Source organism: Heterodontus francisci, chromosome 1 (assembly GCF_036365525.1).
Source record: "Heterodontus francisci isolate sHetFra1 chromosome 1, sHetFra1.hap1, whole genome shotgun sequence".
Classification (NCBI taxonomy): Eukaryota; Metazoa; Chordata; class Chondrichthyes; order Heterodontiformes; family Heterodontidae; genus Heterodontus; species Heterodontus francisci.
In genome coordinates, this window is record NC_090371.1 from 236,301,913 (window position 1) to 236,329,385 (window position 27,473).

Consider the following 27,473-nt stretch of genomic DNA (forward strand, 5'->3'; position numbering starts at 1 on the left):
GAGAGTGTCTCAGAGTGCCAGAGAGTGCCAGAGAGTGTCAGAGAGAGTCTGAGAGTGTCAGAGACTGTCAGAGAGTGTCAGAGAGTCTCAGAGTGTGTCTGAGCGTGTCTGAGAGTGTCAGAGAGTGTCTGAGAGTGAACGAGAGTGTCAGAGTGTATCAGAGAGTGTCAGAGAGTGTCTGAGAGTGCCAGAGAGTGCCAGAGTGTGTCTGAGAGTGCCAGAGAGTGCCAGAGAGTGTCAGAGAGTGCCAGAGAGTGTCTGAGATTGCCAGAGAGTGCCAGAGAGTGTCAGAGAGTGTCTGAGAGTGAAGGAGTGTGTCAGAGTGTGTCAGAGAGTTTCTGAGAGTGTCTGAGAGTGCCAGAGAGTGTAAGGGAGTGTCTGAGAGTGCCAGAGAGAGCCAGAGATTGTCTGAGAGTGCCAGAGAGTGCCAGAGAGTCTCAGAGAGTGTCAGAGAGTGTCACAGAGTGTCAGAGGGTGTTGGAGAGTGTCAGAGAGTGTCAGAGATTGTCTGAGAGTGTCAGAGTGTGTCAGAGAGTGTCTGAGAGTGTCTGAGAGAGTCTGAGAGTGTCAGAGAGTGTTAGAGAATGTCTGAGATTGTCAGATAGTGTGAGAGTGTGTCAGAGAGTGTCTGAGAGTGCCAGAGTGTGTCTGAGAGTGTCAGAGTGTGTCTGAGAGTGTCAGAGAGTGTCTGAGAGTGTCTCACAGTGTCAAAGAGTGTCAGAGAGTGTCACCGTGTGTCAGAGAGTGTCAGATGTGTCAGAGTGTGTCAGAGAGTGTCTGAAAGTGTCAGAGAGTGTCTGAGAGTGTCAGAGAGTGCCAGATTGTGTTAGAGTGTGTCTCAGAGTGTCAGAGATTGTCAGAGTGTGTCAGAGAGTATCAGAGTCTGTCTGAGAGTGTCTGTGACTGTCAGAGACTGTCAGAGATTGTCAGATAGTGTCAGAGATTGTCAGATAGTGTCTGAGTTTGTCAGAGACTGTCTGAGTGTGTCTGAGAGTGTCTGAGTGAGTCTGAGAGTGTCAGAGAGTATCAGAGTCTGCCTGAGAGTGTCAGAGAGTGTCGGAGAGTGTCAGAGAGTGTCAGAGAGTGTCAGAGAGTGTCTGAGAGTGTCTCACAGTGTCAGAGAGTGTCAGAGAGAGTCACCGTGTGTCAGAGAGTGTCAGATGTGTCAGAGTGTGTCAGAGAGTGTCTGAAAGTGTCAGAGAGTGTCTGAGAGTGTCAGAGAGTGTCAGATTGTGTCAGAGTGTGTCTCAGAGTGTCAGAGATTGTCAGAGTGTGTCAGAGAGTATCAGAGTCTGTCTGAGAGTGTCTGTGACTGTCAGAGACTGTCAGAGATTGTCAGATAGTGTCAGAGATTGTCAGATAGTGTCTGAGTGTGTCAGAGACTGTCTGAGTGTGTCTGAGAGTGTCTGAGTGAGCCTGAGAGTGTCAGAGAGTGTCAGAGAGTGTCATAGATTGTCTGAGAGTGTCAGAGTGTGTCAGAGAGTGTCAGAGTGTGTCAGAGTGTGTCTCAGAGTGTCAGAGAGTGTCAGAGTGTGTCAGAGAGTATCAGCGTGTGTCTGAGTGTGTCAGAGTGTGTCAGAGTGTGTCTGAGAGTGTCAGAGATTGTCAGAGTGTGTCAGAGAGTATCAGAGACTGTCTGAGAGTGTCAGAGTGTATCAGAGATTGTCTGAGAGTGTCTGAGAGAGGCTGAGAGTGTCAGAGAGTGTCAGAAAATGTCTGAGATTGTCAGATAGTGTCAGAGTGTGTCAGACAGTGTCTGAGAGTGTCAGAGAGTGTCAGTGTGTGTCTGAGAGTGTCCGAGTGTGTCTGAGAGAGTCAGAGAGTGTCAGAGAGTCAGAGAGTGTCTGAGAGTGTCTGACAGTGTCAGAGAGTGTCAGTGTGTGTCAGCGTGTGTCAGAGAGTGTCAGAGAGTGTCGGAGTGTGTCAGAGTGTGTCAGAGAGTGTCAGAGAGTGTCACAGTGTGTCCGAGAGTGTCAGAAAGTGTCAGAGAGTATCTGAGAGTGTCAGAGAGTGTCAGAGTGTGTCAGAGAATGTCAGAGAGTGTCAGAGTACGTCAGAGAGTGTCAGAGATTGTCTGAGAGTGTCAGCGAGTGTCTGGGAATGTCAGACAGTGTCAGAGAGTGTCTGAGAGTGCCAGACAGTGTCTGAGAGAGTCTGAGAGTGTCAGAGAGTGTCAGAGGGTGTCAGAGAGTGTCTGAGAGTGTCAGAGAGTGTCAGAGTGTGTCTGAGCGTGTCTGGGAGTGTCAGAGAGAGTCAGAGAGTGTCTGAGGGTGAAGGAGTGTGTCAGAGTGTGTCAGAGAGAGTCTGAGAGTGCCAGAGAGTGCCAGAGAGTGTCAGAGAGAGTCTGAGAGTGTCAGAGACTGTCAGAGAGTGTCAGAGGCTGTCAGAGTGTGTCTGAGCGTGTCTGAGAGTGTCGGAGAGTGTCAGATAGTGTCTGAGAGTGAAGGAGTGTGTCAGAGTTTGTCAGAGAGTGTCAGAGAGTGTCTGAGAGTGCCAGAGAGTGTCTGGGAGTGTCTGAGAGTGTCTGAGAGTGTCTGAGAGAGTCTGAGAGTGTCAGAGAGTGTCAGAGAAAGTCTGACATTGTCATGCAGGGTCAGAGAGTCTCTGAGAGTGCCAGAGTGTGTCTGAGAGTGTCAGAGAGTGTCACTGTGTGTCAGAGAGTGTCAGATGTGTCAGAGTGTGTCAGAGAGTGTCTGAAAGTGTCAGAGAGTGTCTGAGAGTGTCAGAGAGTGTCAGAGTGTGTCAGAGTGTATCTCAGAGTGTCAGAGAGTGTCAGAGTGTGTCAGAGAGTATCAGAGTGTGTCTGAGAGTGAAGGAGTGTGTCAGACTGAGTCAGAGAGTGTCAGAGAGTGCCAGCGAGTGTCTGAGAGTGCCAGAGAGTGCCAGAGTGTGTCAGAGAGTGTCTGAGAGTGAAGGAGTGTGTCAGAGTGTGTCAGAGAGTTTCTGAGAGTGTCTGAGAGTGCCAGAGAGTGTAAGGGAGTGTCTGAGAGTGCCAGAGAGTGCCAGAGATTGTCTGAGAGTGCCAGAGAGTGCCAGAGAGTCTCAGAGAGTGTCAGAGAGTGTCTCAGAGTGTCAGAGGGTGTTGGAGAGTGTCAGAGAGTGTCAGAGATTGTCTGAGAGCGTCAGAGTGTGTCAGAGAGTGTTTGAGAGTGTCTGAGAGTGTCAGAGAATGTCTGAGATTGTCAGATAGTGTGAGAGTGTGTCAGAGAGTGTCTGAGAGTGTCTGAGAGTGTCAGAGTGTGACTGAGAGTGTCAGAGAGTGTCAGAGAGTGTCTGAGAGTGTCTCACAGTTTCAGAGAATGTCAGAGAGTGTCACCGTGTGTCAGAAGTGTCAGAGAGTGTCTGAGTGTGTCTGAGAGTGTCTGAGTGAGTCTGAGAGTGTCAGAGAGTATCAGAGTCTGCCTGAGAGTGTCAGAGAGTGTCGGAGAGTGTCAGAGAGTGTCAGAGAGTGTCAGAGATTGTCGGAGAGTGTCAGAGTGTGTCAGAGAGTGTCAGAGTGTGTCAGAGTGTGTCAGAGAGTATCAGTGTGTGTCTGAGTGTGTCAGAGTGTGTCAGAGTGTGTCTGAGAGTGCCAGAGAGTGCCAGAGAGTGTCAGAGAGAGTCTGAGAGTGTCAGAGACTGTCAGAGAGTGTCAGAGGCTGTCAGAGTGTGTCTGAGCGTGTCTGAGAGTGTCGGAGAGTGTCAGATAGTGTCTGAGAGTGAAGGAGTGAGTCAGAGTTTGTCAGAGAGTGTCAGAGAGTGTCTGAGAGTGCCAGAGAGTGTCTGAGAGTGTCTGAGAGTGTCTGAGAGTGTCTGAGAGAGTCTGAGAGTGTCAGAGAGTGTCAGAGAAAGTCTGACATTGTCATGCAGGGTCAGAGAGTCTCTGAGAGTGCCAGAGTGTGTCTGAGAGTGTCAGAGAGTGTCACTGTGTGTCAGAGAGTGTCAGATGTGTCAGAGTGTGTCAGAGAGTGTCTGAAAGTGTCAGAGAGTGTCTGAGAGTGTCAGAGAGTGTCAGAGTGTGTCAGAGTGTATCTCAGAGTGTCAGAGAGTGTCAGAGTGTGTCAGAGAGTATCAGAGTGTGTCTGAGAGTGAAGGAGTGTGTCAGACTGAGTCAGAGAGTGTCAGAGAGTGCCAGCGAGTGTCTGAGAGTGCCAGAGAGTGCCAGAGTGTGTCAGAGAGTGTCTGAGAGTGAAGGAGTGTGTCAGAGTGTGTCAGAGAGTTTCTGAGAGTGTCTGAGAGTGCCAGAGAGTGTAAGGGAGTGTCTGAGAGTGCCAGAGAGTGCCAGAGATTGTCTGAGAGTGCCAGAGAGTGCCAGAGAGTCTCAGAGAGTGTCAGAGAGTGTCTCAGAGTGTCAGAGGGTGTTGGAGAGTGTCAGAGAGTGTCAGAGATTGTCTGAGAGCGTCAGAGTGTGTCAGAGAGTGTTTGAGAGTGTCTGAGAGTGTCAGAGAATGTCTGAGATTGTCAGATAGTGTGAGAGTGTGTCAGAGAGTGTCTGAGAGTGTCTGAGAGTGTCAGAGTGTGACTGAGAGTGTCAGAGAGTGTCAGAGAGTGTCTGAGAGTGTCTCACAGTTTCAGAGAATGTCAGAGAGTGTCACCGTGTGTCAGAAGTGTCAGAGAGTGTCTGAGTGTGTCTGAGAGTGTCTGAGTGAGTCTGAGAGTGTCAGAGAGTATCAGAGTCTGCCTGAGAGTGTCAGAGAGTGTCGGAGAGTGTCAGAGAGTGTCAGAGAGTGTCAGAGATTGTCGGAGAGTGTCAGAGTGTGTCAGAGAGTGTCAGAGTGTGTCAAAGTGTGTCAGAGAGTATCAGTGTGTGTCTGAGTGTGTCAGAGTGTGTCAGAGTGTGTCTGAGAGTGTCAGAGTGTGTCAGAGATTGTCTGAGAGTGTCTGAGAGAGTCTGAGAGTGTCAGAGAGTGTCAGAGAGTGTCAGAAAATGTCTGAGATTGTCAGATAGTGTCAGAGTGTGTCAGACAGTTTCTGAGAGTGTCAGAGAGTGTCAGTGTGTGTCTGAGAGTGTCCGAGTGTGTCTGAGAGAGTCAGAGAGTGTCAGAGATAGTCAGAGAGTGTCTGAGAGTGTCTGACAGTGTCAGAGAGTGTCAGTGTGTGTCAGAGAGTGTCAGAGAGTGTCGGAGTGTGTCAGAGTGTGTCTGAGAGTGTCAGAGAGTGCCAGAGAGTTTCACAGTGTGTCCGAGAGTGTCAGAAAGTGTCAGAGAGTATCTGAGAGTGTCAGAGAGTGTCAGAGTGTGTCAGAGAATGTCAGAGAGTGTCAGTGTGCGTCAGAGAGTGTCCGAGTGTGTCTGAGAGAGTCAGAGAGTGTCAGAGATAGTCAGAGAGTGTCTGAGAGTGTCTGACAGTGTCAGAGAGTGTCAGTGTGTGTCAGAGAGTATCTCAGAGTGTCAGAGAGTGTCAGAGTTTGTCAGAGAATGTCAGAGAGTGTCAGTGTGCGTCAGAGAGTGTCCGAGTGTGTCTGAGAGAGTCAGAGAGTGTCAGAGATAGTCAGAGAGTGTCTGAGAGTGTCTGACAGTGTCAGAGAGTGTCAGTGTGTGTCAGAGAGTGTCAGAGAGTGTCGGAGTGTGTCAGAGTGTGTCAGAGAGTGTCGGAGAGTGTCAGAGAGTGTCAGAGAGTGTCTGAGAGAATCTCACAGTGTCAGAGAGTGTCAGAGAGTGTCACCGTGTGTCAGAGAGTGTCAGATGTGTCAGAGTGTGTCAGAGAGTGTCTGAAAGTGTCAGAGAGTGTCTGAGAGTGTCAGAAAGTGTCAGATTGTGTCAGAGTGTGTCTCAGAGTGTCAGAGTGTGTCAGAGTGTGTCAGAGAGTATCAGAGTCTGTCTGAGAGTGTCTGTGACTGTCAGAGACTGTCAGAGATTGTCAGATAGTGTCAGAGATTGTCAGATAGTGTCTGAGTGTGTCAGAGAGTGTCTGAGTGTGTCTGAGAGTGTCTGAGTGAGTCTGAGAGTGTCAGAGAGTATCAGAGTCTGCCTGAGAGTGTCAGAGAGTGTCGTAGAGTGTCAGAGAGTGTCAGAGAGTGGCAGAGATTGTCTGAGAGTGTCAGAGAGTGTCAGAGAGTGGCAGAGATTGTCTGAGAGTGTCAGAGTGTGTCAGAGAGTGTCAGAGTGTGTCAGAGTGTGTCTCAGAGTGTCAGAGAGTGTCAGAGTGTGTCAGAGAGTATCAGTGTGTGTCTGAGTGTGTCAGAGTGTGTCAGAGTGTGTCTGAAAGTGTCAGAGTGTGTCAGAGATTGTCTGAGAGTGTCTGAGAGAGTCTGAGAGTGTCAGAGAGTGTCAGAGAGTGTCAGAAAATGTCTGAGATTGTCAGATAGTGTCAGAGTGAGTCAGACAGTGTCTGAGAGTGTCAGAGAGTGTCAGTGTGTGTCTGAGAGTGTCCGAGTGTGTCTGAGAGAGTCAGAGAGAGTCAGAGAGTGTCAGAGACTGTCAGAGAGTGTCTGAGAGTGTCTGACAGTGTCAGAGAGTGTCAGTGTGTGTCAGAGAGTGTCAGAGAGTGTCGGAGTGTGTCAGAGTGTGTCTGAGAGTGTCAGAGAGTGCCAGAGAGTGTCACAGTGTGTCCGAGAGTGTCAGAAAGTGTCAGAGTATCTGAGAGTGTCAGAGAGTGTCAGAGTGTGTCAGAGAAAGTCAGAGAGTGTCAGTGTGCGTCAGAGAGTGTCCGAGTGCGTCTGAGAGAGTCAGAGAGTGTCAGAGATAGTCAGAGAGTGTCTGAGAGTGCCTGGCAGTGTCAGAGAGTGTCAGTGTGTGTCAGAGAGTGTCAGAGAGTGTCGGAGTGTGTCAGTGTGCGTCTGAGAGTGTCAGAGAGTGCCAGAGAGTGTCACAGTGAGTCCGAGAGTGTCAGACAGTGTCAGAGAGTGTCTGAGAGTGCCAGACAGTGTCTGAGAGTGTCAGAGAGTGTCAGAGGGTGTCAGAGAGTGTCTGAGAGTGTCAGAGAGTGTCAGAGTGTGTCTGAGCGTGTCTGAGAGTGTCAGAGAGAGTCAGAGAGTGTCTGAGAGTGAAGGAGTGTGTCAGAGTGTGTCAGAGAGTGTCTGAGAGTGTCTGAGAGTGTCTGAGAGTGCCAGAGAGTGTCAGAGAGAGTCTGAGAGTGTCAGAGAGTGTCAGAGAGTGTCAGAGACTGTCAGAGTGTGTCTGAGCGTGTCTGAGAGTGTCAGAGAGTGTCAGAGAGTGTCTGAGAGTGAAGGAGTGTGTCAGAATGTGTCAGAGAGTGTCAGAGAGTGTCTGAGAGTGCCAGAGAGTGCCAGAGAGTGTCTGAGAGTGCCAGTGAGTGCCAGAGAGTGTCAGAGAGTGTCTGAGAGTGTCAGAGAGTGTCTGAGAGTGTCTGAGAGAGTCTGAGAGTGTCAGAGAGTGTCAGAGAATGTCTGAGATTGTCATGCAGGGTCAGAGAGTGTCTGAGAGTGCCAGAGAGTGTCTGAGAGAGTCTGAGAGTGTCAGAGAGTGTCAGAGAATGTCTGAGAATGTCATGCAGGGTCAGAGAGTGTCTGAGAGTGCCAGAGTGTGTTTGAGAGTGTCACTGTGTGTCAGAGAGTGTCAGATGTGTCAGAGTGTGTGAGAGAGTGTCTGAAAGTGTCAGAGAGTGTCTGAGAGTGTCAGAGAGTGTCAGAGTGTGTCAGAGTGTATCTCAGAGTGTCAGAGAGTATCAGAGTGTGTCTGAGAGTGTCAGAGAGTGCCTGAGTGTGTCAGAGTGTGTCAGAAAATGTCTGCCAGTGTCAGGGAATGTCAGAGGGTGACTGACAGTGTCTGATTAGATTAGATTAGAGATGCAGCACTGAAACAGGCCCTTCGGCCCACCGAGTCTGTGCCGAACATCAACCACCCATTTATACTAATCCTACACTAATCCCATATTCCTACCAAACATCCCCACCTGTCCCTATATTTCCCTACCACCTACCTATATTGGTAACAATTTATAATGGCCAATTTACCTATCAACCTGCAAGTCTTTTGGCTTGTGGGAGGAAACTGGAGCACCCGTAGAAAACCCACACAGACACAGGGAGAACTTGCAAACTCCACACAGGAAGTACCCGGAATCGAACCCGGGTCCCTGGAGCTGTGAGGCTGCGGCGCTAACCACTGCGTCACTGTGCCGCTCTGAGATTGCAGAGAGTGTCTGAGAGTGTCAGAGAGCTTCAGAGAGTGTCAGAGAGTGTGAGAGACTGTCAGAGTGTGTCTGAGAGTGTCAGAAAGTGTCAGGGAGTGTCTGAGAGTGTCAGACAGTGTCAGAGAGTGTCTGAGAGTGTCAGAGAGTTTCAGAGAGTGTCAGAGAGTGTCAGAGTGTGTCTGAGAGTGTCTGAGAGTGTCAGAGAGTGTCAGAGAGTGTCTGAGAGTGAAGGAGTGTGTCAGAGTGTGTCAGAGAGTGTCTGAGAGTGCCAGAGAGTGCCGGAGAGTTCAGAGTGTGTCTGAGAGTGTCTGAGACAGTCAGAGACTGTCACAGAGTGTCTGAGAGTGTCTGAGAGAGTCTGAGAGAGTCTGAGAGTGTCAGACAGTGTCAGAGAATGTCTGAGATTGTCAGATAGTGTCAGAGAGTATGAGAGTGTGTCAGAGAGTGTCTGAGAGTGTCTGAGAGTGCCAGAGAGTGCCAGAGAGTGTCAGAGAGTGTCTGAGAGTGCCTGTGACTATCAGAGACGGTCAGAGATTGTCAGATATTGTCAGAGTGTGTCAGAGAATGTCTGAGAGTGTCAGAGAGTGTCAGAGAGTGTCTGAGTGTGTCTGAGAGTGTCTGAGTGTGCCTGAGAGTGTCAGAGAGTATCAGAGTTTGCCTGAGAGTGTCAGAGAGTGTCGGAGAGTGTCAGAGAGTGTCAGAGATTGTCTGAGAGTGTCAGGGTGTGTCAGAGAGTGTCAGAAACTGTCAGAGTGTGTCTCAGAGTGTCAGGGAGTGTCAGAGTGTGTCAGAGAGTATCAGAGTCTGTCTGAGAGTGTCAGAGTGTGTCAGAGTGTGTCTGAGAGTGTCTGAGAGAGTCTGAGAGTGTCAGAGAGTGTCAGAGAGTGTCAGAAAATGTCTGAGATTGTCAGATAGTGTCAGAGTGTGTCAGACAGTGAGTGAGAGTGTCAGAGAGCGTCAGTGTGTGTCTGAGAGTGTCCGAGTGTGTCTGAGAGAGTCAGAGAGTGTCAGAGATTGTCAGAGAGTGTCAGAGAGTTTCTGAGAGTTTCTGAGAGTGTCAGAGAGTGTCTGAGAGAGTCTGAAAGTGTCAGACAGTGTCAGAGAATGTCTGAGATTGTCAGATAGTGTCAGAGAGTATGAGAGCGTGTCAGAGAGTGTCTGAGAGTGTCTGAGAGTGCCAGAGAGTGCCAGAGAGTGTCAGAGTGTGTCTGAGAGTGCCTGTGACTGTCAGAGACTGTCAGAGATTGTCAGATAGTGTCAGAGTTTGTCAGAGAATGTCTGAGAGTGTCAGAGAGTGTCTGAGTGTGTCTGAGAGTGTCTGAGTGTGTCTGAGAGTGTCAGAGAGTATCAGAGTCTGCCTGAGAGTGTCAGAGAGTGTCGGAGACTGTCAGAGAGTGTCAGAGATTGTCTGAGAGTGTCAGAGTGTGTCAGAGAGTGTCAGAGTGTGTCAGAGAGTGTCAGAGTGTGTCTGAGAGTGTCAGAGATTGTCAGAATGTGTCAGAGAGTATCAGAGTCTGTCTGAGAGTGTTAGAGTGTGTCAGAGAGTGTCTGAGAGTGTCTGAGAGAGTCTGAGAATGTCAGAGAGTGTCAGAGAGTGTCAGAAAATGTCTGAGAGTGTCTGAGAGTGCCAGAGAGTGCCAAAGAGTGTCAGAGAGAGTCTGAGAGTGTCAGAGACTGTCAGAGAGTGTCAGAGAGTCTCAGAGTGTGTCTGAGCGTGTCTGATAGTGTCAGAGAGTGTCAGAGAGTGTCTGAGAGTGAAGGAGTGTGTCAGAGTGTGTCAGAGAGTGTCAGAGTGTGTCTGAGAGTGCCAGAGAGTGCCAGAGAGTGTCTGAGAGTGCCAGAGAGTGCCAGAGAGTGTCAGCGAGTGTCTGAGAGTATCAGAGAGTGTCTGAGAGTGTCAGAGTGTGTCAGAGTGTGTCAGAGTGTGTCAGAGAGTGTCTGAGATTGTCAGAGAGTGTCTGAGTGTGTCTCAGAGTGTCTGAGTGTGGCTGAGAGAGTCAGAGAGTGTCAGAGTGTGTCTGAAAGTGTCAGAGAGTGTCAGAGAATGATAGAGGGTGTCTGAGAGAGTCTGAGAGTGTGAGACAGTGTCAGAGAAGGTCTGAGAATGTCAGAGAGTGTCAGAGAGTGTCAGACTCTGTCTGAGAGTGTCAGAGAGTGCCAGAGAGTGTCAGAGAGTGTCTGAGAGTGCCTGTGACTGTCAGAGACTGTCAGAGACTGTCAGATAGTGTCAGAGAGTATCTGAGAGTGTCAAAGAGTATCGGAGAGTGTCAGAGAGTGTCTGAGTGTGTCAGAGAGTGTCTGAGAGTGTCAGAGTGTGTCAGAGGTTGTCAGAGAGTGTCTGCCAGTGTCAGAGAGGGTCAGAGAGTGTCAAAGTGTGTCAGAGAGTGTCAGAGAATGTCAGAGAGTGTCAGTGTGTGTCTGAGAGTGTCCGAGAGTGTCTGACAGAGTCAGAGAGTGTCAGAGATTGTCAGAGAGTGTCTGAGAGTGTCAGAGTGTGTCAGAGAGTGTCAGAGAGTGTCAGAGTGTATCAGCGTGTGTCAGAGAGTGTCAGAGAGTGTCAGAGTGTGTCAGAGTGTGTCTGAGCGTGTCAGAGAGTTTCAGAGAGTGTCACAGAGTGTCCGAGAGTGTCAGAAAGTGTCAGAGTGTGTCAGAGAATGTCAGAGAGTGTCAGAGTGCGTCAGAGAGAGTCAGAGATTGTCTGAGAGTGTCAGCGAGTGTCTGGGAGTGTCAGACAGTGTCAGAGAGTGTCCGAGAGTGTCAGACAGTGTCAGAGAGTGTCTGGGAGTGTCAGAGAGTGTCAGAGGGTGTCAGAGAGTGTCTGAGAGTGTCAGAGAGTGTAAGAGTGTGTCTGAGCGTGTCTGGGAGTGTCAGAGAGAGTCAGAGAGTGTCTGAGAGTGAAGGAGTGTGTCAGAGTGTGTCAGAGAGTGTCTGAGAGTGTCTGAGAGTGCCAGAGAGTGCCAAAGAGTGTCAGAGAGAGTCAGAGAGTGTCTGAGAGTGTCAGAGACTGTCAGAGCGTTTCAGAGAGTCTCAGAGTGTGTCTGAGCGTGTCTGAGAGTGTCAGAGAGTGTCAGATAGTGTCTGAGAGTGAAGGAGAGTGTCAGACTGTGTCAGAGAGTGTCAGAGAGTGTCAGAGAGTGTCTGAGAGTGCCAGAGAGTGCCAGAGAGTGCCAGAGAGTGTCTGAGAGTGCCAGAGAGTGCCAGAGAGTGTCAGAGAGTGTCTGAGAGTGTCTGAGAGTATCAGAGTGTGTCTGAGAGTGTCAGAGTGTGTCAGAGAGTGTCTGAGATTGTCAGAGAGTGTCTGAGTGTGTCTGAGAGTGTCTGAGTGTGGCTGAGAGAGTCAGAGAGTGTCAGAGTGTGTCTGAAAGTGTCAGAGAGTGTCAGACTCTGTCTGAGAGTGTCAGAGAGTGTTAGAGGGTGTCGGAGAGTGTCAGAGATTGTCTGAGAGTGTCAGAGTGTGTCAGAGAGTGTCTGAGAGTGTCAGAGAGTGTCAGAGTGTGTCTGAGAGTGTCAGACTGTGTCTGAAAGTGTCAGAGAGTGTCTGAGGGTGTCTGAGAGTTTCTGACAGTGTCAGAGTGTGTCAGAACGTGTCTGAGAGTGTCAGAGAGTGCCAGAGTGTGTCTGAGAGTGTCAGAGTGTGTCTGAGAGTGTCAGAGAGTGTCAGAGTGTGTCAGAGAATGTCTGACAGTGTCTGACAGTGTCAGAGTGTGTCAGAGAGTGTCACCGTGTGTCAGATACTTTCAGAGATTGTCAGAGTGTGTCAGAGAGTGTCATCGTGTGTCAGAGAGTTTCAGAGAGTGTCCGAGTTTTTCTGAGAGTGTCTGATAGTGTCAGAGAATGTCAGAGAGTGTCTCAGAGTCTCAGAGGGTGTCGGAGAGTGTCAGAGAGTGTCAGAGATTGTCTGAGAGTGTCAGAGTGTGTCAGAGAGTGTCTGAGAGTGTCTGAGAGCGTCTGAGAGTGTCAGAGAGTGTCAGATAATGTCTGAGATTGTCATACAGTGTCAGAGAGTGTCTGAGAGTGCCAGAGTGTGTCTGAGAGTGTCAGAGTGTGTCTGAGAGTGTCAGAGAGTGTCAGAGAGTGTTGGAGAGTGTCTGAGTGTGTCAGAGAGTGTCAGAGAGTGTCACTGTGTGTCAGAGAGTTTCAGATGTGTCAGAGTGTGTCAGAGAGTGTCTGAAAGTGTCAGAGAGTGTCAGAGAGTGTCAGAGTGTTTCAGAGTGTACCTCAGAGTGTCAGAGAATGTCAGAGTGTGTCAGAGAGTATCAGAGTGTGTCTGAGAGTGTCAGAGTGTGTCAGAGTGTGTCTGAGAGTGTCAGAGAGTGTCAGTGTGTGTCAGAGTGTGTCAGAGAGTATCAGAGTGTGTCTGAGACTGTCAGAGTGTGTCAGAGTGTGTCAGAGAGAGTCTGACAGTGTCAGGGAGTGTCAGAGGGTGTCTGACAGTGTCTGATTAGATTAGATTAGAGATGCAGCACTTAAACAGGCCCTTCGTCCCACCGAGTCTGTGCCGAACATCAACCACCCATTTATACTAATCCTACACTAATTCCATAATCCTACCTAACATCCCCACCTGTCCCTATATTTCCCTACCACCTACCTATACTGGTGACAATTTATAATGGCCAATTTACCTATCAACCTGCAAGTCTTTTGGCTTGTGGGAGGAAACTGGAGCACCCGGAGAAAACCCACGCAGACACAGGGAGAAATTGCAAACTCCACACAGACAGTACCCGGAATCGAACCCGGGTCCCTGGAGCTGTGAGGCTGCGGTGCTAACCACTGCGTCACTGTGCCGCTCTGAGAGTGCCAGAGAGTGTCTGAGAGTTGCAGAGAGTGTCTGAGAGTGTCTGAGTGTGTCAGAGAGTTTCAGAGAGTGTCAGAGAGCGTCACAGAGTGACAGAGTGTGTCAGAGTGTGTTTGAAAGTGTCAGAAAGTGTTAGAGAGTATCTGAGAGTGTCAGAGAGAGTCAGAGTGTGTCAGAGAGTGTCAGAGAGTGTCAGAGTGCGTCAGAAAGAGTCAGAGTGTGTCTGAGAGTGTCAGAGAGTGTCTTGGAGTGTCAGGCAGTGTCAGAGAGTGTCTGAGAGTGTCAGACAGTGTCAGAGAGTATCTGAGAGTGGCAGAGAGTGTCAGTGAGTGTCAGAGAGTGCCTGAGTGCGTCTGAGAGTGTCTGAGAGTGTCAGAGAGCGTCAGAGAGTGTCTGAGAGTGCCAGAGAGTGCCAGAGAGTGTCAGATAGTGTCAGAGTGTGTATGAGAGTGTCTGAGACAGTCAGAGAGTGTCAGAGAGTGTCAGAGAGTTTCTGAGAGTGTCTGAGAGTATGAGAGTGTGTCAGAGAGTGTCTGAGAGTGTCTGAGAGTGCCTGTGACTGTCAGAGACTGTCAGAGATTGTCAGATAGTGTCAGAGTGTTTCAGAGGGTGTCTGAGAGTGTCAGAGAGTGTCTGAGTGTGTCAGAGAGTGTCAGAGAGTGTCAGAGAGTGCCAGAGTGTGTCAGAGAGTGTCTGAGAGTGTCAGAGAGTGTCAGAGAGTGTCAGAGTGTCTCAGAGTGTGTCTGAGCGTGTCTGAGAGTGTCAGAGAGTGTCAGAGAGTGCCAGAGTGTGTCAGAGAGTGTCTGAGAGTGTCAGAGACTGTCAGAGAGTGTCAGAGTGTCTCAGAGTGTGTCTGAGCGTGTCTGAGAGTGTCAGAGAGTGTCAGAGAGTGTCTGAGAGTGAAGGAGTGTGTCAGAGAGTGTCAGAGAGTGTCAGAGAGTGTCTGAGAGTGCCAGAGAGTGCCAGAGAGTGTCTTCGAGTGCCAGAGAGTGCCAGAGAATGTCAGAGAGTGTCTGAGAGTGTCTGAGACTGTCAGAGACTGTCAGAGAGTTTCAGAGAGTTTCTGAGACTGTCTGAGAGTGTCATAGTGTGTCAGAGAGTGTCTGAGAGTGTCAGAGACTGTCAGAGAGTGTCTGAGTGTCTCAGAGTGTGTCTGAGCGTGTCTGAGAGTGTCAGAGAGTGTCAGAGAGTGTCTGAGAGTGAAGGAGTGTGTCAGAGAGTGTCAGAGAGTGTCTGAGAGTGCCAGAGAGTGCCAGAGAGTGTCTTCGAGTGCCAGAGAGTGCCAGAGAATGTCAGAGAGTGTCTGAGAGTGTCTGAGACTGTCAGAGACTGTCAGAGAGTTTCAGAGAGTTTCTGAGACTGTCTGAGAGTGTCAGAGTGAGTCAGAGAGTGTCTGAGAGAGTCTGAGAGAGTCTGAGAGTGTCAGACAGTGTCAGAGAATGTCTGAGCTTGTCAGATAGTTTCAGAGAGTGTCAGAGTGTGTCAGAGAGTGTCTGAGAGTGTCTGAGAGTGCTAGAGAGTTCCAGAGAGTGTCAGAGAGTGTCTGAACAAAGAACAAAGAACAAAGGAAATTACAGCACAGGAACAGGCCCTTCGGTCCTCCAAGCCTGCGCCGATCCAGATCCTCTGTCTAAACATGTCGCCTATTTTCTAAGGGTCTGTATCTCTTTTCTCCCTGCCCATTCATGTATCTGTCTAGAAACATCTTAAAAGACGCCATTGTGCCCGCATCTACCACCTCAACTGGCAACGCGTTCCAGGCGCTCACCACCCTCTGCGTAAAGAACTTTCCACGCATATCCCCCTAAACTTTTCCCCTTTCACTTTGAAATCGTGTCCTCTAGTAATTGAATTCCCCACTCTGGGAAAAAGTCTCAAGCTATCCACCCTGTCTATACCTCTCATGATTTTGTCCACCTCAAACAGGTCCCCCCTCAACCTCCGTCTTTCTAATGAAAATAATCCTAATCTGCTCAACCTCTCTTCATAGCTAGCGCCCTCCATACCAGGCAACATCCTGGTGAACCTCCTCTGCACCCTCTCCAAAGCATCCACATCCTTTTGGTAATGTGGCGACCAGAACTGCACGCAGTATTCCAAATGTGGCCGAACCAAAGTCCTATGCAACTGTAACATGACCTGCCAACTCTTGTACTCAATACCCCGTCCGATGAAGGAAAGCATGCCGTTTGCCTTCTTAACCACTCTATTTACCTGCGTTGCCACCTTCATGGAACAGTGGATCTGAACACCCAAATCTCTCTGGACATCAATTTTCCCCAGGACTTTTCCATTTACTGTATAGTTCACTCTTGAATTGGATCTTCCAAAATGCATCACCTCGCATTTGCCCTGATTGAGCTCCATCTGCCATTTCTCTGCCCAACTCTCCAATCTATCTATATTCTGCTGTATTCTCTGACAGTCCCCTTCACTATCTGCTACTCCACCAATCTTAGTGTCGTCTGCAAACTTGCTAATCAGTCCACCTATACTTTCCTCCAAATCATTAATGTATATCACAAACAACAGTGGTCCCAGCACGGATCCCTGTGGAACACCACTGGTCACACGTCTCCATTTTGAGAAACTCCCTTCTCCTGCTACTCTCTGTCTCCTGTTGCCCAGCCAGTTCTTTATCCATCTAGCTAGTACACCTTGGGCCCCATGCGCCTTCACTTTCTCCATCACCCTGCCATGAGGAACCTTATCAAACGCCTTACTGAAGTCCATGTATATGACATCTACAGCCCTTCCCTCATCAATCAACTTTGTCACTTCCTCAAAGAATTCTATTAAGTTGGTAAGACATGACCTTCCCTGCACAAAACCATGTTGCCTATCACTGATAAGTCCATTTTCTTCCAAATGGGAAAATATCCTATCCCTCAGTATCTTCTCCAGCAGCTTCCCTACCACTGACGTCAGGCTCACCGGTCTATAATTACCTGGATTATCCCTGCTACCCTTCTTAATCAAGGGGACAACATTAGCAATTCTCCAGTCCTCCGGGACCTCACCCGTGTTTAAGGATGCTGCAAAGATATCTGTTAAGGCCCCAGCTATTTCCTCTCTCGCTTCCCTCAGTAACCTGGGATAGATCCCATCCGGACCTGGGGACTTGTCCACCTTAATGCCTTTTGGAACACCCAACACTTCCTCCCTCCTTATGCCGACTTGACCTAGAGTAATCAAACATCTGTTCCTCACCTCAACATCCGTCATGTCCCTCTCCTCGGTGAATACCGATGCAAAGTACTCGTTTAGAATCTCACCCATTTTCTCTGAGTCCAAGCATAACATTCCTCCTTTGTCCTTTAGTGGGTCAATCCTTTCTCTAGTTACCCTCTTTCTCCTTATATATGAATAAAAGGCTTTGGGATTTTCTTTAACCCTGTTTGCTAAAGATATTTCATTACCCCTTTTCGCCCTCTTAATTCCTCGTTTCAGATTGGTCCGACATTCCCGATATTCTTTCAAAGCTTCGTCTTTCATCTGCCGCCTAGACCTTATGTATGCTTCCTTTTTCCTCTTCGCTAGTCTCACAATTTCACCTGTCATCCATGGTTCCCTAATCTTGCCATTTCTATCCCTCATTTTCACAGGAACATGTCTCTCCTGCACACTAATCAACCTCTCTTTAAAAGCCTCCCACATATCACATGTGGATTTACCTTCAAACAGCTGCTCCCAATCTACATTTCCCAGCTCCTGCCGAATTTTGGTACAGTTGGCCTTCCCCCAATTTAGCACTCTTCCTTTAGGACCACTCTCTTCTTTGTCCATGAGTATTTTAAAGCTTACGGAATTGTGATCACTATTCGCAAAGTAGTCCCCGACTGAAACTTCAAACACCTGGCCGGGCTCATTCCCCAACACCAGGTCCAGTCTGGCCCCTTTCCGAATTGGACTATTTGCATACTGCTCGAGAAAACCCTCCTGGATGCTCCTTACAAATTCTGCTCCATCTAGACCTCTAACACTAAGTGAATCCCAGTCAATGTTGGGAAAATTAAAATCTCCTATCACCACCACCCTGTTGCTCCTACATCTTTCCATAATCTGTTTGCATATTTGAACCTCTATCTCAAGCTCGCTGTTGGATAGTCAGATATTGTCAGAGTGTGTGAGAGAGTGTCAGAGAGTGTCAGGATGTGTCAGAAAGTGTCAGAGAGTGTCTGAGAGTGTCTGAGAGTGTCTGAGAGTGTCTGAGACTGTCAGAGACTGTCAGAGAGTGTCAGAGAGTTTCTGAGAGTGTCTGAGAGTGTCAGAGAGTGTCAGACTGCGTCTGAGAGTGTCAGAGAGTATCAGAGTCTTTCTGAGAGTGTCAGAGAGTGTCAGAGAGTGTCAGAGAGTGCCAGGATGTGTCAGAGAGTGTCTGAGAGTGTAATTGAGTGTCTGAGAGTGTATGAGACTGTCAGAGAGTGTCAGAGTGCGTCTGAGAGTGTCAGAGATTATCAGAGTCTGTCTGAGAGTGTCAGAGAGTGTCAGAGAGTGTCAGAGAGTGTCTGAGAGTGTCATTGAGTGTCAGCATGTGTCACAAAGTGTCAGACATTGTCTGAGAGTGTCTGAGAGTGTCTGATACTGCCAGAGACTGTCAGAGAGTGTCAGAGAGTTTCTGAAAGTGTCTGAGAGTGTCAGAGAGTGTCAGAGTGTGTCTGAGCGTGTCAGAGAGTATCAGAGTCTTTCTGAGAGTGTCAGAGAGAGTCAGAGAGTGTCAGAGATTGCCAGGATGTGTCAGAGAGTGTCTGAGAGTGTCATTGAGTGTCTGAGAGTGTCTGAGACTGTCTGAGAGTGTCTGAGTGTGTCTGAGAGTGTCAGAGAGAGTCTGAGAGTGTCAGACAGTGTCTGAGAACGTCTGAGATTGTCAGATAGTGTCAGAGTGTGTCAGAGAGTGTCTGAGAGTGTCAGAGTGTGTCTGAGTGTTTCTGAGTGTGTCTGACAGTGTCAGAGAACGTCTGAGATTGTCAGATAGTGTCAGAGTGTGTCAGAGATTGTCTGAGATTGTCAGAGTGTGTCTGAGTGTGTCTGAGAGTGTCTGAGTGTGTCTGAGAGTGTCAGAGAGTGTCAGAGCGCGTCTGAGAGTGTCAGAGATTATCAGAGTCTTTCTGAGAGTGTCAGAGAGTGACAGGATGTGTCAGAGAGTGTCTGAGAGTGTCATTGAGTGTCTGAGAGTGTCTGAGAGTGTCTGAGAGTGTCTGAGAGTGTCAGAGAGAGTCTGAGAGTGTCTAAAAGTGTCAGAGAACGTCTGAGATTGTCAGATAGTGTCAGAGTGTGTCAGAGAGTGTCTGAGAGTGTCAGATTGTGTCTGAGTGTGTCTGAGAGTGTCTGAGAGTGTCAGAGAGTGTCAGAGTGAGTCTGAGAGTGTCAGAGAGTATCAGAGTCTGTCTGAGAGTGTCAGAGAGTGTCAGAGAGTGCCAGGATGTGTCAGAGAGTGTCTGAGAGTGTCATTGAGTGTCTGAGAGTGTCTGAGACTGTCTGAGAGTGTCTGAGTGTGTCTGAGAGAGTCAGAGAGTGCAAGATGGAGACTGAGAGTGTCAGAGAGTGTCTGAGAGTGTTTGAGAGTGTCAGAGAGTCTCAAAGAGTGTCTGAGTGTGTCAGAGAGTGTCAGAGAGTGTCTGCTGAGTGTCTGAGAGTGAGGTAGTGTGTCAGAGAGAGTCTGAGAGTGCGGGAGTGTTTCAGAGTGTGTCAGAGAGTGTCTTAAAGTGTCAGAGAGAGTCTGAGAGTGTCAGAGAGTATCAGAGTCTGTCTGAGAGTGTCAGAGAGTGTCAGAGAGTGCCAGGATGTGTCAGAGAGTGTCTGAGAGTGTCATTGAGTGTCTGAGAGTGTCTGAGACTGTCTGAGAGTGTCTGAGTGTGTCTGAGAGAGTCAGAGAGTGCGAGATGGAGACTGAGAGTGTCAGAGAGCGTCTGAGAGTGTCAGAGAGTGTCAGAGGGAGTCAGTGAGTGTCTGACAGTGTCAGAGAGTGTCAGAGAGTGTCAAAGTGTGTCAGAGAGTGTCAGCGAATGTCTGAGAGTGTCATTGAGTGTCTGAGAGTGTCTCAGACTGTCTGAGAGTGTCTGAGAGTGTCTGAGAGTGTGAGAGAGAGTCTGAGAGTGTCTAAAAGTGTCAGAGATCGTCTGAGATTGTCAGATAGTGTCAGAGTGTGTCTGAGAGTGTCAGATAGTGTCTGAGTGTGTCTGAGAGTGTCAGAGAGTGTCAGAGAGTGTCAGAGTGAGTCTGAGAGTGTCAGAGAGTATCAGAGTCTGTCTGAGAGTGTCAGAGAGTGTCAGAGAGTGCCAGGATGTGTCAGAGAGTGTCTGAGAGTGTCATTGAGTGTCTGAGAGTGTCTGAGACTGTCTGAGAGTGTTTGAGTGTGTCAGAGAGTCTCAAAGAGTGTCTGAGTGTGTCAGAGAGAGTCAAAGAGTGCGAGATGGAGACTGAGAGTGTCAGAGAGTGTCTGAGAGTGTTTGAGAGTGTCAGAGAGTCTCAAAGAGTGTCTGAGTGTGTCAGAGAGTGTCAGAGAGTGTCTGCTGAGTGTCTGAGAGTGAGGTAGTGTGTCAGAGTGTGTCAGAGTGTCTGAGAGTGCGGGAGTGTTTCAGAGTGTGTCAGAGAGTGTCTGAATGTGTCAGAGAGAGTCTGAGAGTGTCAGAGAGTATCAGAGTCTGTCTGAGAGTGTCAGAGAGTGTCAGAGAGTGCCAGGATGTGTCGGAGAGTGTCTGAGAGTGTCATTGAGTGTCTGAGAGTGTCTGAGACTGTCTGAGAGTCTCTGAGTGTGTCTGAGAGAGTCAGAGAGTGCGAGATGGAGACTGAGAGTGTCAGAGAGTGTCTGAGAGTGTTTGAGAGTGTCAGAGAGTCGCAAAGAGTGTCAGAGAGTGTCAGAGTGTGTCAGAGAGTGTCTGAATGTGTCAGAGAGTGTCTGAGAGTGTCAGAGAGTGTCTGAGAGTGTCTGAGACAGTCTGAGAGGGCCTGAGTGTGTCTGAGAGAGTCAGCGACAGTGTGACGGAGACTGAGAATGTCAGACAGTGTCAGAGAGTGTCTGCGAGTGTCAGAGAGTGTCAGAGGGTGTCAGAGAGTATCTGAGAGTGTCAGAGTGTGTTAGAGAGTGTCTGAGAGTGTCAGAGAGGGTCAGAGTATGTCAGAGAGTGTGTGAGAGTGTCAGAGTGTGTCTGAGAGTGTCATAAAATGTCAGAGAGTATCTGAGAGTGTCAGAGTGTGTCTGAGAGTGTCATAAAGTGTCAGAGTGTTTCAGACAGGGTCTGAGAGTGTCTGAGAGTGTCAGAGAGTGTCAGAGTGTCTCTGACAGTGTCTGAGAGTGTCAGAGAGTTTCAGAGTTTTTCAGACAGTGTCTGAGTGTGTCAGAGAGCGTCAGAGAGCGTCAGAGTGTGTCGGAGAGTGTCAGAATGTGTCAAAGAGTGTCAGAGAGTGTCAGAGAGTGTCTGAGAGTGTCTGAGACAGCCTTAGAGGGCCTGAGTGTGTCTGAGAGAGTCAGAGAGTGTGTGACGGTGTTTGAGAGTGTCAGAGAGTGTCTGAGAGTATCTGAGAGTGTCTGAGAGTGTCAGAGTGCGTCAATGAGAGTCAGAGTGTGTCTGAGAGTGTCAGACTGTGTCTGAGAATGTCAGACAGTGTCAGAGAGCGTCTGAGAGTGTCAGAGAGTGTCAGAGGGTGTCAGAGAGTGTCTGACAGTGTCAGAGAGTGTCAAAGTGTGTCAGAGAGTGTCAGCGAATGTCAGAGAGTGTCAGTGTGTGTCTGAGAGTGTCAGAGTGTGTCAGAGAGTATCAGAGTGTGTCTGAGAGTGTCAGAGCGGCAGAGAGTGTCAGAGAGTGTCTGCTGAGTGTCTGAGAGTGAGCTAGTGTGTCAGAGTGTGTCAGAGAGTGTCTGAGAGTGCGGGAGTGTTTCAGAGTGTGTCAGAGAGTGTCTGAAAGTGTCAGAGAATGTCTGAGAGTTTCAGAGGGTGTCAGAGACTGTCAGAGTATGTCAGAGAGTTTCTGAGAGTGTCTGAGAGTGCCAGAGAGTGTCAGAGAGTGTCTGAGAGTGCCTGAGAGTATCAGAGTGTGTCTGAGAGTGTCAGAGAGTGTCAGAGAGTGTCAGAGAGTGTCTGAGAGTGCCTGAGAGTGAAGGATTGTGTCTGAGAGTGTCAGAGAGTGTCAGAGAGTATCTGAGAGTATCTGAGAGTGTCAGAGAGTGTCAGAGTGTGTCAGATTGTGTCTGAGAGTGTCTGAGAGTGTCAGACAGTGTCAGAGTGTTTCAGAGAGTGTCTGAGAGTGTCAGAGAGTGTCAGTGTGTGTCAGCGATTTTCTGAGAATGTCTGAGAGTGCCAGAGAGTGTCAGAGAGTGTCTGAGAGTGTCTGAGAGAGTCAGAGAGTGTCTGAGAGTGTCTGAGAGAGTCTGAGAGTGCCAAAGTATGTCAGAGAGTGTCAGAGAGTGTCTGAGTATGATGGAGTGTGTAAGAGAGTGTCAGAGAGTGTCTGACAGTTACAGAGAGTGTCAGAGAGTGTCAGAGAGTGTCAGAGAGTTTCTGAGAGTGTCACAGAGTGTCTGAGAGTGTCTGAGAGTGTCAGGGTGTGTCTGAGAGTGTCAGAGAGTGTCAGAGAGTATCTGAGAGTGTCAGAGTGTATCTGAGAGTGTCAGAGAGTGTCAGAATGTGTCAGAGAGTGTCTGAGAGTGTCAGAGAGTATCTGAGAGTGTCAGAGAGCGTCAGAGTGTGTCAGAGAGTGTCTGAGAGTGTCATAGAGGGTCAGAGTATGTCAGAGAGTGTGTGAGAGTGTCACAGAGTGTCAGAGAGTGTCTGAGAGTGTCAGAGTGTGTCTGAGAGTGTCATAAATTGTCAGAGAATATCTGAGAGTGTCAGAGAGTACCTGAGAGTGTCAGAGAGTGTCAGAGTGTCTCTGACAGTGTCTGTGAGTGTCAGAGATTTTCAGAGTGTTTCAGACAGTGTCTGAGAGTGTCTGAGAGTGTCAGAGAGTGTCAGAGTGTCTCTGACAGTGTCTGAGAGTGTCAGAGTTTCAGAGATTTTCAGACAGTGTCTGAGAGTGTCTGAGATTGTCTGAGAGTGTCAGAGTGTGTCAGAGAGAGTCTGAGAGTGTCTGAGAGTGTCAGAGAGTGTCTCAGTGTGTCAGAGATTGTCAGAGAGTGTCAGAGTTTGTCAGATAGTGTCAGAGAGGGTCAGAGAGAGTCTGAGACTGTCAGAGAGTATCTCAGTGTGTCAGAGATTGTCAGAGAGTGTCAGAGTGTGTCAGAGAGTCTCAGAGAGTGTCTGAGAGTGTCTGAGTGTGTCTGAGAGAGTCAGAGAGTGTCTGACAGAGTCTGAGAGTCTCAGAGAGTGTCAGAGAGTGTCTGAGAGTGTCAGAGAGTGTCAGAGACTGTCGTGTCTGAGAGTGTCTGACAGTGTCAGAGAGTGTCTGAGTTTGTCAGAGAGTGTCAGAGAGTGTCAGAGTGTGTCTGAGAGTGTCAGAGAGTCTCAGAGAGTGTCTGAGTGTGTCAGAGAGTGTCAGAGAGTGTCAGAATGTGTCAGAGAGTGTCTGAGAGTGTCAGAGAGTGTCTGCGACTGTCTGAGAGGGTCTGAGTGTGTCTGAGAGAGTCAGAGAGTGTGTATCGGAGACTGAGATTGTCAGAGAGTGTCAGAGAGTGTCAGAGAGAGTGTCAGAGAGTCTCAGAGAGTGACTGAGTGTGTCAGAGAGTGTCACAGTGTGTCAGAGAGTGTCTGAGAGTGTCAGAGAGTGGGTGATAGTGTCTGAGTGTGTCAGAGAGCGTCTGAGAGTGTCAGAGAGTGTCGGAGAGTGTCAGAGAGTGTCTGAATGTGTCAGAGAGTGTCAGAGAGTGTCACTGTGTGTCTGAGAGTGTCAGAGAGTGTCATAGTGTGTCAGAGAGTGTCTGAGAGTGTCAGAGATTGTCAGAGTGCGTCAGAGAGAGTCATAGTGTGTCTGAGAGTGTCAGAGAGTGTCTGGCAGTGGCAGAAAGAGACTGAGAGTGTCTGAGAGAGTCAGAGAGTATCAGAGAGTGTCAGTGTCTGTCTGAGCGTGTCAGAGAGTGTCTGAGAGTGAGGGACAGTGTCAGACTGTGTGAGAGAGAGTCTGAAAGTGTCAGAGAGTGTCCGAGAGTGTCAGAGGGTGTCAGAGAGTGTCAGAGTATGTCAGAGATTGTCTGAGAGTGTCTGAGAGTGCCAGAGAGTGTCAGAGCGCGTCTGAGAGTGTCAGAGATTATCAGAGTCTTTCTGAGAGTGTCAGAGAGTGACAGGATGTGTCAGAGAGTGTCTGAGAGTGTCATTGAGTGTCTGAGAGTGTCTGAGAGTGTCTGAGAGTGTCTGAGAGTGTCAGAGAGAGTCTGAGAGTGTCTAAAAGTGTCAGAGAACGTCTGAGATTGTCAGATAGTGTCAGAGTGTGTCAGAGAGTGTCTGAGAGTGTCAGATTGTGTCTGAGTGTGTCTGAGAGTGTCTGAGAGTGTCAGAGAGTGTCAGAGTGAGTCTGAGAGTGTCAGAGAGTATCAGAGTCTGTCTGAGAGTGTCAGAGAGTGTCAGAGAGTGCCAGGATGTGTCAGAGAGTGTCTGAGAGTGTCATTGAGTGTCTGAGAGTGTCTGAGACTGTCTGAGAGTGTCTGAGTGTGTCTGAGAGAGTCAGAGAGTGCAAGATGGAGACTGAGAGTGTCAGAGAGTGTCTGAGAGTGTTTGAGAGTGTCAGAGAGTCTCAAAGAGTGTCTGAGTGTGTCAGAGAGTGTCAGAGAGTGTCTGCTGAGTGTCTGAGAGTGAGGTAGTGTGTCAGAGAGAGTCTGAGAGTGCGGGAGTGTTTCAGAGTGTGTCAGAGAGTGTCTTAAAGTGTCAGAGAGAGTCTGAGAGTGTCAGAGAGTATCAGAGTCTGTCTGAGAGTGTCAGAGAGTGTCAGAGAGTGCCAGGATGTGTCAGAGAGTGTCTGAGAGTGTCATTGAGTGTCTGAGAGTGTCTGAGACTGTCTGAGAGTGTCTGAGTGTGTCTGAGAGAGTCAGAGAGTGCGAGATGGAGACTGAGAGTGTCAGAGAGCGTCTGAGAGTGTCAGAGAGTGTCAGAGGGAGTCAGAGAGTGTCTGACAGTGTCAGAGAGTGTCAGAGAGTGTCAAAGTGTGTCAGAGAGTGTCAGCGAATGTCTGAGAGTGTCATTGAGTGTCTGAGAGTGTCTCAGACTGTCTGAGAGTGTCTGAGAGTGTCTGAGAGTGTGAGAGAGAGTCTGAGAGTGTCTAAAAGTGTCAGAGATGTCTGAGATTGTCAGATAGTGTCAGAGTGTGTCTGAGAGTGTCAGATAGTGTCTGAGTGTGTCTGAGAGTGTCAGAGAGTGTCAGAGAGTGTCAGAGTGAGTCTGAGAGTGTCAGAGAGTATCAGAGTCTGTCTGAGAGTGTCAGAGAGTGTCAGAGAGTGCCAGGATGTGTCAGAGAGTGTCTGAGAGTGTCATTGAGTGTCTGAGAGTGTCTGAGACTGTCTGAGAGTGTTTGAGTGTGTCAGAGAGTCTCAAAGAGTGTCTGAGTGTGTCAGAGAGAGTCAAAGAGTGCGAGATGGAGACTGAGAGTGTCAGAGAGTGTCTGAGAGTGTTTGAGAGTGTCAGAGAGTCTCAAAGAGTGTCTGAGTGTGTCAGAGAGTGTCAGAGAGTGTCTGCTGAGTGTCTGAGAGTGAGGTAGTGTGTCAGAGTGTGTCAGAGTGTCTGAGAGTGCGGGAGTGTTTCAGAGTGTGTCAGAGAGTGTCTGAATGTGTCAGAGAGAGTCTGAGAGTGTCAGAGAGTATCAGAGTCTGTCTGAGAGTGTCAGAGAGTGTCAGAGAGTGCCAGGATGTGTCGGAGAGTGTCTGAGAGTGTCATTGAGTGTCTGAGAGTGTCTGAGACTGTCTGAGAGTCTCTGAGTGTGTCTGAGAGAGTCAGAGAGTGCGAGATGGAGACTGAGAGTGTCAGAGAGTGTCTGAGAGTGTTTGAGAGTGTCAGAGAGTCGCAAAGAGTGTCTGAGTGTGTCATAGAGTGTCAGAGAGTGTCAGAGTGTGTCAGAGAGTGTCTGAATGTGTCAGAGAGTGTCTGAGAGTGTCAGAGAGTGTCTGAGAGTGTCTGAGACAGTCTGAGAGGGCCTGAGTGTGTCTGAGAGAGTCAGCGACAGTGTGACGGAGACTGAGAATGTCAGACAGTGTCAGAGAGTGTCTGCGAGTGTCAGAGAGTGTCAGAGGGTGTCAGAGAGTATCTGAGAGTGTCAGAGTGTGTTAGAGAGTGTCTGAGAGTGTCAGAGAGGGTCAGAGTATGTCAGAGAGTGTGTGAGAGTGTCAGAGTGTGTCTGAGAGTGTCATAAAATGTCAGAGAGTATCTGAGAGTGTCAGAGTGTGTCTGAGAGTGTCATAAAGTGTCAGAGTGTTTCAGACAGGGTCTGAGAGTGTCTGAGAGTGTCAGAGAGTGTCAGAGTGTCTCTGACAGTGTCTGAGAGTGTCAGAGAGTTTCAGAGTTTTTCAGACAGTGTCTGAGTGTGTCAGAGAGCGTCAGAGAGCGTCAGAGTGTGTCGGAGAGTGTCAGAATGTGTCAAAGAGTGTCAGAGAGTGTCAGAGAGTGTCTGAGAGTGTCTGAGACAGCCTTAGAGGGCCTGAGTGTGTCTGAGAGAGTCAGAGAGTGTGTGACGGTGTTTGAGAGTGTCAGAGAGTGTCTGAGAGTATCTGAGAGTGTCTGAGAGTGTCAGAGTGCGTCAATGAGAGTCAGAGTGTGTCTGAGAGTGTCAGACTGTGTCTGAGAATGTCAGACAGTGTCAGAGAGCGTCTGAGAGTGTCAGAGAGTGTCAGAGGGTGTCAGAGAGTGTCTGACAGTGTCAGAGAGTGTCAAAGTGTGTCAGAGAGTGTCAGCGAATGTCAGAGAGTGTCAGTGTGTGTCTGAGAGTGTCAGAGTGTGTCAGAGAGTATCAGAGTGTGTCTGAGAGTGTCAGAGCGGCAGAGAGTGTCAGAGAGTGTCTGCTGAGTGTCTGAGAGTGAGCTAGTGTGTCAGAGTGTGTCAGAGAGTGTCTGAGAGTGCGGGAGTGTTTCAGAGTGTGTCAGAGAGTGTCTGAAAGTGTCAGAGAATGTCTGAGAGTTTCAGAGGGTGTCAGAGACTGTCAGAGTATGTCAGAGAGTTTCTGAGAGTGTCTGAGAGTGCCAGAGAGTGTCAGAGAGTGTCTGAGAGTGCCTGAGAGTATCAGAGTGTGTCTGAGAGTGTCAGAGAGTGTCAGAGAGTGTCAGAGAGTGTCTGAGAGTGCCTGAGAGTGAAGGATTGTGTCTGAGAGTGTCAGAGAGTGTCAGAGAGTATCTGAGAGTATCTGAGAGTGTCAGAGAGTGTCAGAGTGTGTCAGATTGTGTCTGAGAGTGTCTGAGAGTGTCAGAGAGTGTCAGAGAGTGTCTGAGAGTGCCTGAGAGTGAAGGATTGTGTCTGAGAGTGTCAGAGAGTGTCAGAGTGTTTCAGAGAGTGTCTGAGAGTGTCAGAGAGTGTCAGTGTGTGTCAGCGATTTTCTGAGAATGTCTGAGAGTGCCAGAGAGTGTCAGAGAGTGTCAGAGAGTGTCTGAGAGTGTCTGAGAGAGTCAGAGAGTGTCTGAGAGTGTCTGAGAGAGTCTGAGAGTGCCAAAGTATGTCAGAGAGTGTCAGAGAGTGTCTGAGTATGATGGAGTGTGTAAGAGAGTGTCAGAGAGTGTCTGACAGTTACAGAGAGTGTCAGAGAGTGTCAGAGAGTGTCAGAGTATGTCAGAGAGTTTCTGAGAGTGTCACAGAGTGTCTGAGAGTGTCTGAGAGTGTCAGGGTGTGTCTGAGAGTGTCAGAGAGTGTCAGAGAGTATCTGAGAGTGTCAGAGTGTATCTGAGAGTGTCAGAGAGTGTCAGAATGTGTCAGAGAGTGTCTGAGAGTGTCAGAGAGTATCTGAGAGTGTCAGAGAGCGTCAGAGTGTGTCAGAGAGTGTCTGAGAGTGTCATAGAGGGTCAGAGTATGTCAGAGAGTGTGTGAGAGTGTCACAGAGTGTCAGAGAGTGTCTGAGAGTGTCAGAGTGTGTCTGAGAGTGTCATAAATTGTCAGAGAATATCTGAGAGTGTCAGAGAGTACCTGAGAGTGTCAGAGAGTGTCAGAGTGTCTCTGACAGTGTCTGTGAGTGTCAGAGATTTTCAGAGTGTTTCAGACAGTGTCTGAGAGTGTCTGAGAGTGTCAGAGAGTGTCAGAGTGTCTCTGACAGTGTCTGAGAGTGTCAGAGTTTCAGAGATTTTCAGACAGTGTCTGAGAGTGTCTGAGATTGTCTGAGAGTGTCAGAGTGTGTCAGAGAGAGTCTGAGAGTGTCTGAGAGTGTCAGAGAGTGTCTCAGTGTGTCAGAGATTGTCAGAGAGTGTCAGAGTTTGTCAGATAGTGTCAGAGAGGGTCAGAGAGAGTCTGAGACTGTCAGAGAGTATCTCAGTGTGTCAGAGATTGTCAGAGAGTGTCAGAGTGTGTCAGAGAGTCTCAGAGAGTGTCTGAGAGTGTCTGAGTGTGTCTGAGAGAGTCAGAGAGTGTCTGACAGAGTCTGAGAGTCTCAGAGAGTGTCAGAGAGTGTCTGAGAGTGTCAGAGAGTGTCAGAGACTGTCGTGTCTGAGAGTGTCTGACAGTGTCAGAGAGTGTCTGAGTTTGTCAGAGAGTGTCAGAGAGTGTCAGAGT